General features: G+C 42.2%; 1 protein-coding gene and 1 long non-coding RNA gene across 4 annotated transcripts in view; one reads left to right on the top strand and one right to left on the bottom strand.

Moving 5' to 3' along the window:
- bahcc1b (BAH domain and coiled-coil containing 1b) overlaps nt 1–10,185 on the bottom strand; it is a 277,536-nt gene extending 267,351 nt beyond the window's left edge. For 2 of the 3 annotated variants that reach the window (XM_041216621.1, XM_041216623.1), the window contains exon 1: nt 9,868–10,185. The gene's annotated coding sequence lies outside the window, so the exon portion shown is untranslated. Of the gene's footprint in view, nt 1–1,777; nt 1,913–9,867 lie in introns of those variants that run through there. The other variant, XM_041216622.1, reaches the window with a different exon arrangement.
- LOC121293576 lies at nt 2,294–4,092 on the top strand. Its single transcript, XR_005946562.1, has 2 exons — nt 2,294–2,884; nt 3,110–4,092. It is a non-coding gene; the product is annotated as an uncharacterized LOC121293576 (long non-coding RNA).
- Nucleotides 10,186–17,281: the final 7,096 nt, after the last annotated feature.

Raw genomic sequence — 17,281 nt, 5'->3', positions numbered from 1 at the left:
AGAGGGGAAAGCAGCGATCAATCGCACATTTTACTTCAAACCCAGGGCAGGGAAACTTTGCGGGCTCCGTCCTGCCTTTCTTGCAGCCGCCATAATGCACCAACCCGTCTTGCTAATTCAAAATCTCTCCATTTCCAGCTCCCTTCTAATGACAGAGAACAGGAAATTCAAGAAAAACTCACAGCCACTAACCAGCCCATACATTTTCACAGAAGAACCAACGCCCCAGACCATTTTAATAATATATACTTTTTTAAAAATCACTCTCCCTTATAAATCACACCAATTTACCTTAGCACTTACATACTGCTCAACAATGAAAGAGAATTAAGCCAAATACTGCACTTACAGAGGCTGCATTCAGCATACGGATCCCGAGGACATAAATTACTCATGACATTCAGAGGATTAAACAATGAAATGTTTATTAAAGGCGGCCCTGTTTCTAAGACGAATTGGTTCGTGCAACAGAATTTGTACTGTATTTTTTCTTTACCATTTTGTCCAGTTATATGTGCAGGATGGATTTCTGTGCCCGCTCTGAAGAAGCGCGCATCCGATGTGCACTCGGCAATTTAATGCAAGGGGTTATCATTCAATTGGATGCTCATCATTTGTCTTCCATCCATCTCCTCTTATTTTTCAGCATTTTCCCTCTCTTCCCTCCTCTCTTCCTTCATTTCCACCCGACATTAATTTCAGGCTGAAATTACCCCTGCCACAACACACTGAGCTATGTGAAATATTTTAAATTCTAAACAGAGACGTTCATGCTAAGGAAAATCAAACGTCCGAATCCCCCAACCACCCCCACCCTCCCCACCCCCCCCCCCCAACCAATTTCTCAAATCAATTTCAAAAAGTCGGTTTTCATTTAGGAAAGCACCAAAGCTGGAAAACACACACCCAAACCCCGAAACTAGCAGAATGCGTCCTACAACGAGCACAGATTGCAGTTTAAAGAATTGGTCACAAAGATGTAGCAATTAATCAACAGAGTACAGCGTACATTTTTTTAAAAATAATTAAAATCGGATTGGGTAAAATGTCCGTTTTTTTTTCAAATATGGGGGATTGAACTATCAATTCATAGCGCAATGTGACCAGCGTTTCCTTCAGTGTGTTCTGGTCCTATTCTCTCTACCTAGCACTGCTGTGCTTAAACATTAAAATCCAATTTCGCCCACAAAGCAGCGGTGAAAGTTATTTCTCATTCTTACTGTTTCTGTACGTTCAGGAATATCTAAAAAAAATTGATACCCTCTCTATAAATACTGAATATGAATGAACTATTTCGCATCCGTCTGAGAAGCGAGCTGCTTCAAGCTAAGACCGCTCCCTCTCAGTTTGAGAAAAGCAAAGGCGGCTGTTGTAGAGACTTTACATTGTTATCTATTATTCCACTCCCCCCCCCCCCCCCCCCCCCTTCTTAAATTAGGGAAGCGTTTGAAAAGGTGTTTTGGGTGAACCTAAAGTGAATGGTATCTGCTGGGGAGGAATCGACGCTGCCCTCACGAACCCAGCCGGGCTACAGAGCGCACAGAGTGGATCCACATGCAGAGCGTCCCGCTTGGAGCTACTGCTTCCGTTTATACACAAGGCTACTGGCGTTGCACAGCCAAAATAAAGAGAGAACGGTTTATTGATTACATTTCTTTAATAACAACACAAAAGACGGAAATACATTAGGTTACACTTAAAGTAACAAATATTTTAATTTTTAAAATGTTTGTCTTTTGACTTTCATTGTATATATGTAGCAAAAATGTGTACTTACTGCAATTCCGAGTATACACTGCCTTATTGTGAAAAAGCAAAAAAAAATACTAATTTTTAATTATCTGGACGCTATGTGACATGCTACACTTCTGAAAAGGTTGCAGTTGAGCACGAGCACTAAAAGATTTCTTTGCTTGAACAACTTGTCTGTACAATGAGGCACGCACTGCTAGCAATCCTGGGCTCTTGTCAATCAAACTGTGTAAACAAGACCCCCATTGGCTGGCGGCCCGCCAGATTCCTGTCAATCAAACTGTGTAAACAAGCCTCTGATTGGCTGGCGGCCAGTCCGCACCGAGCTGCATGAAAAGCAATTAGGGCGCGGCGACGGTTTCGGGGCGCCCCTCGCTACAGTCGCCAGGAGAGAGGTATAAAGGGAAGTGACGGTTTCGTGGCGGCCTCCAAAGAGACCCAAATGGCCCTAGAGCAGAAAAGGGGAAGAGTAAAAGAGTGGAGTTGTACTGCAGGAGGAAGGTGATCTTTGCAGAGAAATACTGAGGGGAGGGGGGTGGGGGGGAAAGCAATTACACGGGAAGAAAAGTGCAAACGTAAGGCAGCAGAATTGCAGAACACAGAGAGAGGGAGCCATAAGTGATAAGCAACGTGGAAGAAAAGGACAGAATGGGACAGAAAGAAGACAAAAAGTGGTGCTGTGAAAGGAAGCAGGAAGAGCGAGATATCAGACTTTTCCAAACCCAGCAAGCAGGCACCAAGATTACTACGACATGACCAAGAGGAGCAACAAAGGGATTGAATAGAAGAACACTTTAAAGTCATTTAACATGTGTAGGGGTGAGTGTGAGAAAGATAAAGCAGGGGGCAGCTGTGCCCAAAGGGGGAGATGGTGGTTTCGGAATGTGGTCCAAAACAAAAACGAGTTCGCAACGAAGGGGGAAAAAAAGAGATCTGAACAAGCAGGAAGAACAAGCAGTTGTTGACGGTAGGAGGAAGAAATGCAAGACAACATGCCTGGCGCGAAGAGGAACTTCCAAAGGCAACGTGCATTGCAAAACACACATGGCGTGCGTGTGTGTTAGCATCGGTCTGGACTGATTTCACTCTGCAGTGCAGGAGTTTCAAGAAAAGGGAATAATGCAAAATCGAGGTGGGTTAAAAATATTTATTTTTCTAATTCTGTTTCTGTGTTGTCATTTCTCTCCCCCCCACCCCCGCCTTCTGAAGCTACCAGTCTTGTGTGTGTATATATATATATATGTGTGTGTGTAAATCTCTGCATCTGTTTGATTCTCACTCCCCTTTTTCTAACTTGTAACTCTCTCCTTTTTGCCTTCCTCTCCCCCTCTCTCTCTCTCACACTTTACACCAACAGTGCACAGAGGAGTCCTATTGAAGCCTGGAGGACCAGCGGATAGGATAATTAATGCAAAATGACTGATGGCTGTTGAAGAAGGCAAGCCCTGCAAAGAGGATTGTGCGTGATCAATGAAGCATCACTGACTGACAGTTTCCTTCGATCTTACACCCAGATCCAACTACCGGAACGAGGATTTGTCACCAGAGACGGGAGGCGACTCTATACATGCTTGCAATGCAAGGCAAAACGCAAAAAAAGGGAGCAGAAAGACGCATCTTTTAAAAGTAATTTTATGTAAAACAGGAGAACATGCGGAGGAAAGGACGGGTAGAAAAAAGTAGTTTTCAATTACATCTGAGATTGGAAATGACTGTTGCCGGCGTTATATTTAATGTATATATTTAAACTTTGCAATATATAGTTCACAAGATTTTACCCAAACGCCCGTTTTGTTATTTTTGTGTAGATCGACTACACAGGCGGGAGCTGCAGAGATAAATAAACATTAACCGTGTTAAAATCTACAGCACCAGCATCAAGTTTATCCCTGGCAGGAATTGTCCATTTTAGGCCGGCTTCGTGAATTCAGAACCGACCAAGCAGTGAGCTCTGAGCTTCGGGGTCTGATTCGGGAACCTTGACCGTCAGAAAGCAGTTTAATGCGATTTTTAAAAAGTGCATTTCAGAGGGAAAATAACGCCGGTTTTTTTTTCAAATTTTAAAACTGACATTCAAATAAGGCACGGCTCCAGCCAGCTCGTCTGCTGCATGATTTTCGAGAGAGATTGTAAAAAGAGCCTCGGAAGAAGAGAGAGACTGTTACTTTAATCCGCCGAGCTTTAAGGGAATGTGAGAAATCTCTCTAATAGGGTCCTGCATCTGTGCTGTATTATAAACTGTTGAGGTCACCCTCGTAAACGGAAGGAGCGATTGGCCCGGCTGCCTCATTACCATGCATTTTATGGAAAAAACGTAAAAATAAACGGGGCTCGAAAAGACTGAGGCAGTGAATGTTTACACCGTGCATTTTATATTTCTGCTTTCTTTAATCGCGTGTTTAAGAGGAATTTTCAGGGACATAATCTGGACAGATCACGTTTCGAAAGGGCTGCATTTTTTTTCGGGAGAGGGGTGGGGTGGGGAGGAGATCTGGTTTTAACTTTAACATGTAGAAGCCCACCGATAGCCATAACGACTGCTTTTAAACATCAATTAAAGAGAAAGTGTTTCAAAAGTAAACCAGATGTCTGTTCGTACTTAGTATGAACATTCTAAGTGACTGTAACGGCGAATCAAAGAAACACATAAAAACCGAAATACCTCATAAGGTCAGACATTTCCTTCTTTAGGCTCGAACAGCTTTTATCAAAAAGAAATTTTAAAAATACAATTTGTACAATGGGCCCCTTTATTGTACGATGGCGCTCTCACACGGTATCATGAAGTTACTCACATGTAATCACACGAAGGGAACTTGCCAAAATGATTGAAAATAAGGATAGCAAGCCCCTTTCACGGTTGCGAAGCCTCTTTTTTTGGCGTCTGTTGCAACCATTTTGAATGAAACTTTTTCCTAATTTATTTTACAAATGAATCTGTAAGCGCGCCACAATTTACTACAACCCCCCCCCCCCCCCCCCCAAAGAAAAAGCTGGAAGTCTTGTCGCTAATCAGGAATGCAACTAAATGCTGAGAGTTTCTTACGAATCGGCAACCTTCAAGGTGGAAACGAAGGCAGGCGTGCATTGGGAACGCAATGCACAACTGAATCAACTCCATTTTAAACCTCCCTTGGTCTGGTTACCCTTCTTGCTGCATTGGCTTGTTTCCTTCCCAGTTTACTCTGGATAACAAATTTCCACATTCAAGAGCGTGCGGAAACGGTTTTTTTTAATTGCAAGCACGGGTGAACATTGTGTGATTCTTTTACCAGTATCTTCCCCTGACTAGGATTTTTTTTCACTGCTTGATATTTGTCCTACTGAAATCCTAAATTTGAACGCAGTGAAGGATCCACCACGCTCACTGCGTGACCATCCTGGCTGTATGAAATCACCAAAGGGAGTTCAGTATGAAATCGGAGGGTTGAGCTTTCACGTCAACTGGAGGAGGTGAAATAACCTCCCCAGCAAATTCTCAGCCATATTTAAAAATGAGGTGGTTTCGAATCTCAATTCCTCCGCTATATATATACCCCATTGAAAATTAAAGGCCTGATAATTCAGAGTCAGAACTCACACCTTTGTCGCTAAGTTTCATTATTGAGCATGTTTGCTTCCTGGCGTATAGGGTGTATTAAATCACAAATAGCACTCTCCCTTCAGTTATTCAAATAAACCGAACCCCTTAAAACCAAAGTTGTTCCAGCTATGCTTTTAAATCCAGCAGTGTAAAATAGTTTTAAATCTACAAGTTGCTAATAATCATGTTTGTCACGCATTTATCTCCTTTATATTCCCAGATTCAGTTGTTGGGAGCCCGATCGGGGTTTTATTTTAAAGCTCTTCGTTACACATTCTAATTATTTAAATGTGGGGATAACAGGGTAGCCTCGGACATTCGAACGCTGCGTTTTGCAAATATCCTGCAGGTTTATTTTTGTTTTTAAATGGATTTGGCGCTTCCTGAGTAAACACTTAGGGTGCTCGATCATTTTGGGAATTCAGCTGCAGATATATGCTGTGAATTTTTAAAAAAGAATTCTTGGGTGATTCATTTCAATATTGTTTTGCAATTGTACAACAACAGGAGGTTGCTATTTCTGACGGTCTGTCAGTTTTGAAAAAAGAAAATTAAATAGACTCCAGACAAACCCCGGTTTTTTTTTGGGTGGCCGTGTCTTTCTGTTTTATAGCAGAGATGAGAGACCCCCCCTCCTTTTCCACTTTAATGGTCGCCGCTTTTAAAATTGAGGGATGTAAATGTGAACGTTCATACCGCAAACTTGTCCAAAGGGCCATTGCTTGAGCGAAAAGAATTTTTATGATTTGTCATAGTTGTTAATTATCAATTTACTATCCAACAACATGACGAAAACACAGCCGATGTTCAATATGTAAGGTGGTTATTAGCAATTGCTATCTGCTGATGAATTTATGCATTGTAATGAATTTAATTACCGATCTAAATAAATGCTATACACTGCATGCAGATGGCTGTTTTAATATTGCATTTGGGTTATCCGCGTCTTGGACGCCGCAGGCTGCTGGCCCGTTTCGCAGAAGGAGCGGCGAAATGGCGAGGGCTTTCCCGCGAGATTGGGGGGAAGGACTGCACTCGGTTCAGATTGCAGGCTGAGAGGCGGGCGGCAGCTGATGGCTATGCTCCTTCAGCCGGGCTGCTCTGGGAGATTCAAACGCGGTTCATATTTCAAATCCCAATACTTGATGGAAGAATGTGACTGTTAAGAGAGAGAGACAGAGTGTGTGTGTGTGTGTGCAAATATAAATGCCTGAGTTATTCTACCACACTCCGAAGCAGTGACTTTGAAAATCATCATCGTATCTGCAAAAAATCTATTGACGACCTATTTTAAATTGCAGGACCGATATTTCCCAGGCAATTGTAAAATCATTTCATTGTTTTGTTGGGGGGGTGGGGGGGAGTTCAGTTTATTTTTGGAATTTCCCCACCCGCCATCAGAAGCCGAAACTCAGTGACAGGGGTGTAAATGTGGCGACGAGATGGTAATGTTAACTTGCCCGGGCACAGAGCCGCGTGAATATACTTTCGGTTTCAGATCTTATCAGTCGGAAGGGACGTGGAGGCTTGTGGCTAGAAATCTGCAATTTATCAAAAGTTTTTTTTAATTTAAAAAAAAGTCTTTATTTGAGAACAGCAGGTTGGAGCGGGAGCACGAGAGAGAGAGATAGAAACGGGGGACCTAGATAGCAAAAAGGCGAGAGAGAAACTAGAGCAGACTGAAAAATCCGAGGAGAAAATAAACAGCGACTTGGCTGAAGAAACTAGGGGCAAGACCGAGGAGCGAATGTTCACCACTCTTTGTGCTGAGGGGGCAAAGTTTTTTTTTCAATCCAACATAATGTGAGCTAAAAGGGGGGAGAGGGTAGCGTGTGTTTGGGGGGTGGTGGGGGCGACGAGAAACTCATTTGACCGAATGAAAACTGTCTGGAAAGTCAATATTACTTAATCTGCTTCTTGGAATGAAGATAGAGTTAACGATATACACAATTTGTTCTGTGTGTGTCTGCAATAAATAACATGCATTTATTCAAACGTTATACAAAAAGCAATATATCTGCAGACTGGGAGTTCAGTGGCTCTGCTCCTATGTGTTTTGGCTCTTTTTTTTGTGCACAATTTCACTATCGGGGATGGTGCTGCTGGAACCGGAGGTTCCTTCATTGTCATTTAAAGAGACAAAACGCTTTGCCGCGTGGAGCACCGGACATGAAGTGAATGACAAAGCAGCGAAAGCAAAAATGGCACAAAAATGCATGCCCTGTTTTACAATCGAATAACACCCAGATTTACAATCTAAGTCGATCCTCGTGATGTTTGGTCGCACAGGGCGACTCTGTGAAGCTTGACAACGTTTGTCTGGACTTTCAAGCACATCCCAATGTCGCCTGCACTCTGCAGACTCCCTCTCTCCCCCTCTCCCTCTCTCTCTCTCCGCTCTAAGTGTGCTCCGACCCGGTTACTCGCAGGAGAATTCAGCAACATGACATGGATATTGCGGAACCTCCTAGAATGAAACTGAAAACACACAGACAGACTCTGCTCTCCCTCTCTCTCTCTCTTTCAAACACACATATACCTCAATACCAATGTTAAACCCTGAGTGTGTTTTCCCCCGTCTGCAGCAACAGTATGCTGGGAAGCCCCTACACGTGTTGCAATGACCATTATTTTTAAAGTTGCAATGATATTGAGGAGCAACCCATCACATATTTCACTCAGAACACGTTTACCTAAATGTTAAAAGTGAGCAGGAGTTACATTTCTAGCGGTAGTAATTCTAGCTTGGTTCAGTTGGCGACGCTGCCTTTTTATTATACCCCCCCCCCCCCCCAACACACACACACAAATGAACTAAAAAAAATCAACATCCATTGCCTGACAAGCTTTTTGTTTTGATTTACCGTGTTTGCAGCACCACCACCCCCCACCCCCCTGCATTTTAAGCAGACAATTAGCAACCTAGCCTTCAGTCAGGGCAATACAATAAGATGATAGCTGATTATGCCAAGCCCCATCACAAACAGTTCCCCAACCCTCGGGCTACCCCTATCCAACTCCTTTTCTTCCTCCTCTTTTGTTGTTTAAAAGACACAACACGCAATAAAATACATAACTGAAAAGCGGTAAAAGATGTTCTGCCTTTTTCTGTACACCCCGACTTCCCCCCACCCCTTACCCTCCCTCCCTCCCCCAGTAATGTGCCTCCAATCAAGATGTGTTTCTTATTCAGCAATGTTAACCTTTTTTTAAAAAAAACCGGATTCCGCAGATAAGAGAAGGGAATTAGAGCGTTCTGCATGATTTCACTCCCACCATGCCAACCGCCCGATTATCTGCACAACGCCAAAAAAAACACTCGAATTTCGACGGTAATTTGATTAAAAAACAAAAGACGTTCCGAGGTCCTCGATGCAACACGAACCAAAAGAGTTCAATCTATTTGCTTTAAGCCTGCAAAACAGGGTCTAATTGGCAACGTATTAGTAATCCTGCAACTGCAGCCCTGTCAGTGTCTTTTTTTTAAACTTCAAAAAAAAGGATCTATGGAAGAGGGAATGAATGACATTGCGAAATAGAAAGGTACCGGGTGACAACTCTGGTTGGATCTCGACTACAGCAAAACATGCTATAGGCCCTGTCATTAATGCAATTCTGCAGCAATTGTATGAACTACATTTTCACCGGCATCTGATTTTTTATATATATATGTATATATATATATATATATATTAAACCACCGGGCGTTTTTGCACTACAGCAATTTATGACGGGTTCGTCTGTGCCGTGATTCCCGGAGTGTTTTCGGGCCAATAATCACAACAACAACAACAACAAAAAAGAGGCAGTCATCGGTGAAACAATCCTTTCGGCAGCAAAGCCGCCCGTAAATGAAAATTCTGGCGCATTTGCTTCAGAATTCCACCAACTAACATCTGGCACGTCCCCTCAAGTACCAAGCGGAACCATTGCTCCCGAAATCTGAAGTTTAATTTAAGTAACAAGGGCATTTATCACATTCCCAAGTAGCAAGCAAAATATGGGGACTCCGCCATTCTCACCCACACGATCGCTGCTAACATTCCCAACGGAAACAGAATGAAACCGATTAGGTATGAAATGTGTAATTTACTTAAAAAAAAAATCCAGTTGCAAATTGCACATCGCTCCTACTAGATTTCCAGGAAATCTAACAGCAATATCTTGTCCCTTTCATCACGGTTTCAACTCCTTGCGCGTTTTTATGGTACAGAAGTTATTTTCGATTCTAAAATTGAATCGGTAATCCACATTCCGAAGCAGAGTCAAAGGCAAAAAGCACTCTAATGAGGAGCTTATACTGCTTATTATCTGGGAGACCGTGTGGTCAATCATTTTAGGACATCTGACCATTTAAACAGCGTTCATAGGTTTTTACAAATACTGGTGCGTTTCATTCTGCTCCTTTTTTTTCTCTTTCTCTCTCTCTCCCGCGCCCCATATAATGTATTTATTGACAAACGCCCCGATGAGGGGGGGGGGTGGTGGTGGAGGCGGGGGAAACACAATTTTTTGTTTCTAAATGAACATACCGACAGGACGCAGGCGGCAGATGGAAAACGTTTCCGTTGTAAATAGCTGGTCGCTTTGTATTTTGTCCCGGGTTGACTCTGTTTCGCTGATGGATGGATGGATGGTGTGCAAACAGGATTCTACCTGTCTCCATGCAGTATCAGAGGGAATGAACTCGGTCAAACAGATGCGCTCTGCGCTGCCACTCCGCACACAAATTTATGGCTGGCTGACGTGCCTCTTCTCCCACAATGGAGCCGCTTGACATTAACCATAAAATTGATGAGAGAGAAGCGAAATCTAATCCCTTTACCAGATCCTCTCCGCTTTCCCCCCAGTTTTAGTATCCCGCTGACCAGGCAGCCCTGCTCTCTTTGTCTCAGACCCCCGGCGCTTCCGCCACTATGTTTTGTGTTGTTGTTGGGCTGGTTTTTTTTTTGGGGGGGGGGGCGGGGTGCGTGGGTAGGTGGAGATTTTGTGACTGGGGGGGGGGGGGCGGAGGAGGTGAGGAAAATTCTAATTCTGCGATCGGTAAAGAAGCTGCAAATTCTGCAAACTTCCCCAAACTCGGCTATTGTTGTATTTGGAAGTTGGATAAAAGCAGGACTGAACCAGGAACTCGTCACCCTCCACCCCACCACCGCCCCCGCCACCTCTGCAGAAAGAAAGGATACATTTAAAGAAATGGACACACATCAAGGATTTATTCTGAATCTGCTTGACTTTTTAAAAAAAAACATAAAAAGCTCATCCGTTCCCTCTGCTGATTTTCATGTTGATGGGATTCCGCAGTCCTTCCCCTCGCTGAGCTCTTACAGGACACACACACACACACAGCCCTGGCTCACTGTTCCTCTGGTTCCCGGGCCAGCAGAGCTCTCCCAGGCACGAGTTCATTGCCTTGAACTTTCAGCCGAGGTCATGACCCTGGGAAATGAGTGACGTCGATTTTGGGAGCACCCACCCGCGCTCCACAACCCCCCCCCCCCGTGGTGTGACGTCACACAGCTGCTGATGTATGCCATCATCTAGGTGATGTCATCAACCACTGAAATTCCACAACCCGGAAATTCAAACCAGCCCTAATGCCTCAAACCATGAAGAGAAAGACCACTTTACAGGAAGCAGCTTTGCATGGTGGCGTCATCATTGTGTATAAATAGTTCGTTTTAAACCCTCCCTCCATGCCTTTTGCTGGCTTATTGATTATTCATATTCATATCGATTGTCCAATCGCTTATTTTCTCTATCTCCTTCATCAGCTGGCACTAGCTATTTTCAATTTTCAAGGTCCCGGGAGGTCGCCAGCACAGTGACATGACCGTGTCCTGGAGGTTGTGTAGGAATGCACCCCGATGCATTTTATCAATCTGCACCGGTCATAACGTTGGAGACAGTTTTTCTGAACATAGCCAGGCATAGCAAGAATCCTAAACCTGGAGAAATTGTGCTGCAGTTGAATTATTTAATGTACACAGCTGTCTGTCAGCGATTACCCTGAATACAGAGAAGTGGGGTGCTGATACTGTTAGACCTGAGCACTCTAGACTTGGGAATTGGTGGCTTCAATTTGGATGAGACCCAAATGTATTTTTAAAAGGGAAAACAAATATGAATCTGTTTACAGTACTAGGAAAACTCCAGGATAAGGCTTGCATTAACTTCTTCTTGAAGTTATCCTTTAAATGCATCATATATTTTTGTGGGAAGCCACGCACAATCATATATATTTTAAATTGCTAACATATTGATTCCTCATATAACTTCTTCTCCAATGAAAACAAATCAATTGAGCATTTATTCTTTTATGGTGAAATTGCCCATCCAGCCATCATATTTGTTTGTTTGATCTGTGTTTGCAATATATGATATTTGATCCAATTCATTAGTAATTCACAAAAGTTTAATTTTTCCTGCTTTACTACTATCACTCACAAATCAAAATTATGTAAGGGACTATGCTAATTATTTAATTCTTTTTAGGAGTCTTGAAACTATCAGATTGCCATAATAGGAAAAACAAATGGCTCTGGAACTTCTAAAAGTTCTTTGACTATGTCTACGCAGCCTTAAACTCTGTTCATTTCTTTTTGCCTGAAAGTTATTTTGTATTTTTCTGTCACTTTGTTAACAGTTCGAGTGAATAACAACTGAAATAACTTTTCATATCACCTGTTTACAAGTATCTGCCAGGGTAAATCAGTTACATTTCAGTTAAAAAAGTTGAATGATAAATAAGATAAAAATGTCTGGAATATATCATTGGTAGAACATAGACCACATTAGCTCTTTCTCTGGAGTGATGTCAATATTACAGCTAATTAAGCCATGGAAGACAACGTCACTCTGTATCTGTATGAAAAGCTATTACTTTTACTATTTGTAAACGTGTCACTGTTTTTCCCCCCAGTTTGGCCAAGTGGGACAAGCAGCATTCAAAGCAATAGTTCACCAATGCCTTCTAACTTAGATTCATGCCTTCTTAACATTGAACACCAATCCTATCACAGTCAATGATCATGCTTATAGTGTCTAGATACCAAACTGATGGCGATCAGCATGGAGATCATCCAACCACGTCAATGCCTGGATACCGTGTGACTGCTGCAGGAAGACTATTTAGGGACCATATGTACCTAAATGATTGTAAACAGCAGTGTTATTGGCACTGTACTATGTTTACACAACAGTCTTTATTTTGTATGTGGTCTTTCCAAACCATTGCCAAGATACATCTTATGCGCTATAGCTCAAACTGAGACCGCGTCAAAGCAATGAAAGCAATATATTGGCAGTTGCTATGTGAGATGACAGTACAGGCATTTTGGTTAAGATTTGAACAACATGGTACTGTGGTACTGGAGAAGCCTTTCCAGAAGGCATTCCGCACTAGGTGCAAATTAAATGCACTAGCGAATTTTCTTGCATGTCTCATTTTTGCCTGACAGCAGATTTCTCAGATAGGTAAACTCCCCCTCAGCTAATACTTCATTGCTCAAAATTCTTATTTCAATGGTTCTATTTGCACACCACAAGAAAGATTGCCTGAAATACTACGTGACAGTTTTGCCCAGTAGGTGAATTTTCTAAACATGTTTAAAAGCTAAATAAGAGGCACTCTTTTGTCAGCACGTTATAGAGTAATTAAGAAGGAGGATGCTGTTGGGTGACTTGGTGATTCAGCACATGCTGCACCACAGATGGTAAGTCTCAAAATTCATAAATGGGATTTCCTACATAAGATGTTTTCCTATGATAAGCATCCAGTGTGGGATGTTACAAAGAAGAGGCCAGGAACTGCCCATAATGGAGGGAGAGGGGGATAACAAGTGATCCAGTCATCATGGGCTACTTTTGACTATCTTCTAGTGGCAGGCTATTCAATAATAAGAAAAAACTTGGCATCCACAGGACATCCTAAAGCACTTTGGAGATAATGAATTAATTTGAAAGGTACAGCAAGGTCCCACAAACAGGCCAATTAACCTATTGCGATGGTGCTGACTGAGGAATGAATGTTGCACAGGACGTGTGGAGAACTCCCCCGCTCTTCTTCAAATCACGGTATGGGAACTTTTAGATCTGAAGAGCCATACAGGGTCTCTGTTTAACATTTCATCTGAAAGATAGCACTCCCTCCAATCTGCACTCAAGTGTCAGTTTACATTGTGCATTCAAGGAGTGGGGCTTGAAACCCTGACTTTCTGACAGAGACGAGAGTGCTTCCAACTGAACTAAGCCAGCACATTAGCAGAGGCCTGAGAGCAAGAAGCAGTCCCTTTACCCATGAGTTGATTGGGGGGTATTCAAACCGAGTCTTCATAATAGGAACCAGTGGAGGAATAGTGTGCTTTCATTGCTTGCAAAATATGTTAAAGGCACTGCGTGCATAATCAATAAATTCTTCCATTCAGAAATTCTGTTTACACACCACAGTCATCATCATTAAAGTGCTGTTGATGTCCATTACTAAAAAATTTCCAAAGTATGATCTTCACGTTACATCTTTATTATAAAAATTGTGTCAAATCACAATTCATCTGCCATCTTAGATTCTACTAGACAGAGATGATTGTGAAATTAAGTTGGCAACAAAACTGTAGTTATTCCCTTTTCCCTCCTTTTAAACTGAATGTTGTAGCATTATGAGAGCTACCAATGCAGTATTTGGGCATGGAACAAACTCCTCGAAGAAAATTTTATCCAATTGTCATGATTTTAACAATTACTTTCTGATCGTTGGAGAAAACCACTCAGCTGTAACCACTAAGAATTTTATAAATAAGGAAATAATCGGATGAACCTAGCAATAAAATGTAGGGAATCCCAGACATATACTGTCCTTGTCACTAACATCTGGGAGTTGGCACTCAATTTGGGAGACTAGTTAAGCAACACACAGTCATAATCACAGAATCATATCTGTCAGCCAACATCCCAGATTCCTCCATCACTGTTCAAAGGTTTGTCCTCACCTACCAGCAGTGGGGACACATTGGTTTGCTGGCAGAAGGAGTTGGACTGGAATAAAATGTAGGAGGCTAGTGAGCCAACTGGCAATCTTTCTCTGAAGAAGAGTCATGCGGACTCAAAACGTTAACTTTGTTTTTCTCTCTCCACAGATGCTGTTAGGCCAGCTGAGTTTTTCCAGCATTTTCGGTTTTTGTGGCAATCTTTCTTGGTTATTTTTCCTGGTACTAGCCCTCAAATCACCAGATTTATATCTTACAATTTGCCATGGTGGATTTGGATTGAGGGCCTCTGGGTTTCTGTCAGCACAATTAAAGAATATCATCTTCAGTCTCGAACACTTTTCTTAAGTGTGAAACAGCATGGCCTCAAGTTGCTTCAGAAGGTTCCACTGCACTTCCCACATCACCCAGAAGGACTAAAGCTGAAAAGGCAGAGGCACACCATGCTTACCCAAGCTGAAGCATAGGATGGAAAGGCTAAACCTTTGGTGTGGATCAAGAACTCCTGGACTCTAAAATAGCCAAGCCCACTCAGTTCAAGAGAACAAAGCTTCCCTTGAGTATTCTATTAGGGCTAGCCTACCATTGGGCCACTGGCTTGCAGTATCATCTGAGAGTGAGAATCATTCCAGCCCCCAATGACAGTTTACTTCTTTAAATCTTATCAATAAACTGACTATCAATAAACTGACTAGTTGGTTAATCATTAATAGTGCCAGGAAGTACTACAGACCTGCTCAGCTCAGATATCTGATTGCCAAGTTTGTCACAGAGGATCCACTCCCATTATCTCACATTATCAAACATATCACCCCGGAAGCAATGTGAGTCTAAAGGGTCCCCCGTTTATCATCCACCCCAAGAAAATAATTAGTGATTGGTCTTTGGACAGCTGACAAATGCAGATTTGAGCCCTGCTTGAGGATCACAAATATCTGATTCATCAATATGAACTTTCCAATGTCCAGGCTAACTATTCTTCTGGGTTTTCTGAACCAGATTGTCAATTTATGTTGAGTTATGAGTTTTGGGCTTTAGATCCATATCTAATAGGGTTGTGGATTGAAACTACTTATAAGTCATTTCACTTTAGGACCCTTAAGACTGGCAGAGAGATGATACTTCTGTCAGTTACAGTGCATTCAAATTCAAGCCTCATTAGTGAACGGATAATCAGTGGGTTATCTACTTGGTAGCACTGCTACAATTATTGACATTTTTGTAATATTTAGTAACCAGGACCAAACATCCGGTTTTTGAACAAAAACATGTTATTCACTAGTGTCATCTAAAGGCCAAACCAGTTTCAGGAATATGCAAAGAAGTGATCTCTAAACAAATGGGACTTTGCCAGTGACAGCAAAACCATGACAGCTAATCACAACACACCTACAATGATGATCTTGTAACACTTCTCGAATGGCTAACGAGCCATTTAACCACTGTAATCCAGAAGTGAAGTGCGAGATTCTTGCAGAAAATGTCCAAATTCCAGCTAGAAAAATCTGATTTAACAAAAAGGTTCTGGAAGTGCCAATAAGCAAAATAATGCAGAAATACATGCACTTTTGGTGGGGAAGAATGGGCCCAGAACACATAAAAAATACAAGCAGGCAGGGTCAGCAATTGGGTACATATTCATCTTCACCATCTGTACTGTAATTTGATGGGGAAGATCACCTGCCCATGATAAAACTCATCCAATATTCATTTCATTTATTTCAGATTACTGCTCATGCAGCGAAGGTGAAAAGTTACCCCAATACGTTTCCAACATAGAGGACTGAAAGAGAATGCGCAAGTAGGAGTGCAAAGGTAAGACTTACTTGATACTATAAAGTAGCAACAAAGGATACAAGCACAAATAATACATGTGCACTTAAGGTAAAGTTTTGTTTGTAAATTATATATGAAAAAGTAATGTCCTGACATCACACAAATATTAGGGAAGGTATAGCAAGCGAGGTAGCACAAGTGAAAACATGCAAAAAACATGTTATATGCCAAATCGGGAGAAAAAATCGATTGCAGGATAAAACATCTGTAGGCCGTATCACTATAGTTTAAACAGTATTCTCACCACACCATTGCTTTTAGATTTATAGAAAAAACTACCACATAATAGGAGATCCCAATGTTCATGGTTTTGGACCTCCATTCCTTAAGGAACTCATTTAATCTGCTGAAACAATAATACATTTATTGAGGAGGGAAAGTTTAGAAATTACTGCCATTCTGCAGAGATTGGAAGAGAGGTCAGCACTGGTACCATACTGATAATATATTCTATGATTTTGTCATGATAATGAAGGAAAAATGCCAAATTGCGACTGGAAATATTGGACTTTAAAAAATAAGACCTGAGTTTTCACAAATGCACACGAGTCACTGGCTGGAATGCTGCAGGGTGACTCCCTAAGAGGTAATGGAACCCCACCCTGTTGCCAGACAAGGTACTTCTAAAGACATCCAGAAACTAATTGCTCCCTCTGGTAGAGACAATGGAACATAATGGGAGATAAGTATCATCTCATTAAGAAATCCTGTGAGCAATGCCCAGCTAGATTTGTTCTTTCCACTTGGGATATATAAAGAAGGGGTTAAAAGTGAGCTGAAAAGTTGCCCCGGGGTCTGTCTGTTGGTGGGTGTTCTGAGAGAGAGCAAGTGCTGGAAATTTGACTCAGAAGTAACAGCCACACATGGTACCCCTGCAAATCACCATCGTGTTGTGACCAACAGGAGCGGGGAAATGGGTGGCAGGGGTGGAGGAGCGCACAGGATGCTGAATAAAGACAGAGAGCCAGTTCATCCCTCCTCACCCGGGCCATAGCAATTTGGGGGTGTCCCAGCCAGGCAGTGACAAATTGCGGGGTCTCACCTGGATCAACAACTTTGGGGAACCTCACCTGGGGGTGGGTCGTAATAATTTGCACAATATGTTAAATCATTGTGTCCATAAACA

This window comes from Carcharodon carcharias, chromosome 22, assembly GCF_017639515.1.
Source record: "Carcharodon carcharias isolate sCarCar2 chromosome 22, sCarCar2.pri, whole genome shotgun sequence".
Classification (NCBI taxonomy): domain Eukaryota; kingdom Metazoa; phylum Chordata; class Chondrichthyes; order Lamniformes; family Lamnidae; genus Carcharodon; species Carcharodon carcharias.
The sequence above is the reverse complement of the archived record's forward strand: the minus strand, read 5'-3'. Positions and strand labels throughout refer to the sequence as shown.